The sequence below is a fragment of the Crocuta crocuta genome, unplaced genomic scaffold, assembly GCF_008692635.1.
Source record: "Crocuta crocuta isolate KB4526 unplaced genomic scaffold, BGI_CrCroc_1.0 scaffold16, whole genome shotgun sequence".
Lineage (NCBI taxonomy): Eukaryota > Metazoa > Chordata > Mammalia > Carnivora > Hyaenidae > Crocuta > Crocuta crocuta.
In genome coordinates this window covers 2,102,138-2,106,065 of record NW_027531893.1, presented here as the reverse complement: position 1 = coordinate 2,106,065, position 3,928 = coordinate 2,102,138, and positions in this window count along the sequence as shown.

The window sequence follows — 3,928 nt, the reverse complement described above, 5'->3', positions numbered from 1 at the left end:
CGAGGTGGAGGAAGAGCGCCAACGTGCCAGTTCAGAACCCCGCGGCCTGCACGCCCCTGGGACTGGCCGCCCGCCGCAGCCCAGGGTGCCATCTACCTGGTGAGTTACCCTCCGTGCGTGCGTGTAGAACGGGTGGTGACGGGTGGGTGTAGGTGACTTCTTGCAAGAGGCCTGGAAAGGGTCGGCAGTGGGAGCCTGGATGCAAGGAGACGGTAAAACCTGGGATTGTTGAGCCTCTGATCAATGTCACTCCCACATGCGAAGCTGGACCCCAAACGGAGGAAATTTGCCTCAGAATAAGCCCTCCTCCCTACCACAGTGCTCAGCACAGGCCGCTCGCTCCGGCTTTTCGGGAGGGTCTGGCCCGCCCCGGCCCGGCGAGCCGAGAGAGGGGTGGAAACTGCGGAGAGCCAGGGCTGGGCACGCGCGCCCTGTGTCCAGCAGCGCCGCGGAGCAGCTGGATGGATGGTGGGGACACGCGATTGCTAAGGATGTGGGGGAGGAGGCGTGAGTCCTATTGGAAGTTGGAGGCAGCCAAAGGGCTGAGTGGGGAGAAAGGTCTGGCCGCGACCGGCCTTAACGACTAGGCCTGGGAAATGCCTCGTTTCGGGTCTCGGGGTGGCTTCGGGCTGGGAGGCTGCAGCGGTACCCAAGTGCAAGGTGAGGCGAGCGTAGGGCACTAGAGCCGAGTCCAGAGAGAGGCGCCACACCACTTCGGAGCGGATTTGGGCCCGGGCTCAGGCACCCAGTCACTCAGGGTGCGCCCAAGCTGGAAATTTCCTTTCCCTTTGCTGTCGGGGCCTCAGAAGCCGTCTCCCCTTCCCTGCTCAGACAAAGGGCGCGGGGCCGGCTTCGCAGGGGGAAAGGCGGGGTCGAGGTGGGGGCGGTGGCGTCCCACGACAGATGGGTCGCGGTTAAGACTTTAATTGCTGCCTTTTGGGGCAGGTCAGATTTCCTTTCCTACCTGCCACTTCCCAACACCGAAAAGTCCCCCCTCACGCCGCACTCCTCTAACTTAGGGCCAGGTTTGCAGGCGAAAGCGAAGCAGCACGCTGCAGCCCGGCTCGGGAAAGCTTCGGGGCGCCCAGCGGACCCGTACACCTCACCCGCNAGGACTGAATGCCACCAGTTTGTTTTACGTTCGTCGCGTGTCCCTCCCCACTCCCCTCTCCCCCTCCCCCACTCCTCCTCCTTAACGGCAAAAGAGTCCTGTTTTTGACCTCAGTACATTTCTCCTTCGGTGGACACTGAACTAAGAAAGGAGACGTAGTGGCTAAGGGGTATACGTATTTTATATAATTAATAGTTCAACCGTTTGCTTTTCACTGGTCTTTTTGGGATTTGCCTTTTTGACAAGTGTTTGAAAGTATGGTGTCATTTGAGTAACGCAAATACCGGAAAGTAGCAATTATGGCCTCCCTTTAAAGCATCAGACCCGAGCTTGCTAATCCTAAAGACTGAAGAGGTGCTTTTGTAAATCACGGTCTTGATATTCCAACATTTGTTAGAGTATTTTCTATTCAAGACCTAACTGAAAACTGTTACTTCTAAAAAATATTAAGTAAAGACTGCCTTAAAGAAAATGCAAAATGTATTTATGAAGGCTTCCATCTTATTGTCAAATCTGCCCAGTACTTTGGGGTTGTTTTTACCCAAACACATTTGAAAGATAACAAAACACACACACACACACACACACACACACACACACACGAAAAGCAGAGCATATTTGGCAAATATAGAAGCTTCTAAAACTGTTCAACACTTAAAAATTGTTTACCACAAGAATGCAAGACAACCTTGTTCCTTTCGTTAATGGCAAAATAGAAACTCCGTTATAGTTTCTTTGGACTTGCTTTGAGAATCTTATAATCCCCTTTTTGGTCAGAGCCCGTGATTTAAGTGTCCCTCCCCTTCCCAATCACAGAAAGCCAATATTTAAATCCTCCTGGAAGATGAGTATTAAGTGTGTGGTTTATCCTGCCTGAGATGGACCCAGGGAAGCAGAGTGGTCCTTGATATGAAGAGGCCAGACCTTCTGAGAAAAGAAGAAAAAGTTCTACTCCTCTAAAATAATTTCAAGTTCTCAAGTTCTCAGTTTTTGCCTAGGGAACCCAATTTTTATCTCAGTGCTTCCTAAATTGCGTTCTTGATTGTTCAAGAACTTACATGATTTTCACAGGCTTTTTATATACGTTCCTATCACAAGCAAATGCAGTTTTTGGGTAAGACTATTGCAACCTGAAATAAAAGGCAATATAATGGAGTCATTGATTATAATCCACCATCTTTCCCCTCTTCTTCCTTAATAAGCCACAAAGTACTATTGAGTTTTTAAAAAGGAAAAAAAAAATGGATTGGAAAGTATTCTAACTCATCCAACCTTCTGCCAAGTGCATTCATTCATCTCTGGTCATGTTTTTAGGATTTTCAGGCCTCTCCAACATCCACGGTCCCTGCCTCTTCATTAAAAATAACAGCCTGCTTTCTCCTTGCTTCTTATTAGCTACTGTGAGCTAAATGGGGGGAGACTAGATTATTATTCCAACCACCCTGCCTCCCTAGGCCCTTGGACCCATCCACACATCTTCCTGTTTAATAAATAGCAACCTACCCGCCTTCTAGAGGAGGAAAAACATTCCTAAATTCTTCTAGTTTTACTCAGTCTTTATCTCCGACTTGTCTTTTGTTATTTCCTGTGGTGTGTGATGGAAGTGGGGTGTTGGAGCAGGCCCCAAAGAGGGAGATCTGCAAGGTTCAAAGGAAGAGTCTCGTTGAGTACCTCAGATTAAGTTAATGAATACACAGTGGGAACTAACTTTCCAGCACATCAACAAACACAAGAGGCACAAGTTCTGATTCAAGGCTACTAGTGCGCTTTTCCTTTGGTAGCAAATAAAGAATTTTTGCTAATTTTGTAGAGCATGTGAAGGGCAGTGGCACGGGTTAGATGGAAAGGAGGGGACAGTTATCTCACAGAGCTCTCCTGGGGGAGGGGAGCATGGAAAGTGGTTTGTTGTTTAGACCNTTTTTGCTAATTTTGTAGAGCATGTGAAGGGCAGTGGCACGGGTTAGATGGAAAGGAGGGGACAGTTATCTCACAGAGCTCTCCTTCTGGGGGAGGGGAGCATGGAAAGTGGTTTGTTGTTTAGACATTTGGTGTTTATTTCTTTTTATTGGGGTCTCCGCTCAACCTAATGGAATTATTGCTCTCTGAACAGCATTTACATATTAAATCAGTTTGTAAAAGTAAAGGAAGAGCCCCAAAGGTGAGAGCTATTAATGAGCCGGCAAGCATTGCAGACACCCTGCCCCTCCACTAATGCTGGGGTTTTTCTCACCCATTCCCACAGGCCTGTGAGGTGTGTTCCCTACAGACTCCGACTCAAGGCTGGACTTGGTGGAAAAAGAAGTTCAGAAACCAGCAACTCAGTTTCTCCAACTCATTCGAGAGGCTGCCCTGGAAGTCAGACAAGTTTTGCTTGCAATTGACAACGGTGTCCCGGAAGCCTGGAAAGTGAACAATCAGAAGAGGAAGCCCCAAATAAGCTCTCGTGTTCTGCGCTGATAGCCGGTTATGCAGTTGGCCGATTAGCGTTTCTGCAGCAGGTCCCCACATAATGTTTACGAGTCCTTTCTGTGGTCAAAATAAAACCTACATTCAACACCGCCCGATTCTTTCCTTGATCTACCCATGGGGTTTAGAGCAGGCTTGATGTTCTTTTCGAACTCTCTTATTTCCCATGAAATAAAGGTCTGTAATAGAAATGGAAATAATACAGAGTGGAGGAAGAGCTCTGAGAAATGGAGAAGCAATAGAAGGAAACGAAAATCCGAGAGCCCTTGATCAGCGTCGTTACCTCCCGGAGCCCGGCCGTCGGTGGCTCCCGGCCGGGGGCGCCCAGCGCCGCCCCGCCGCCCTCGGCCA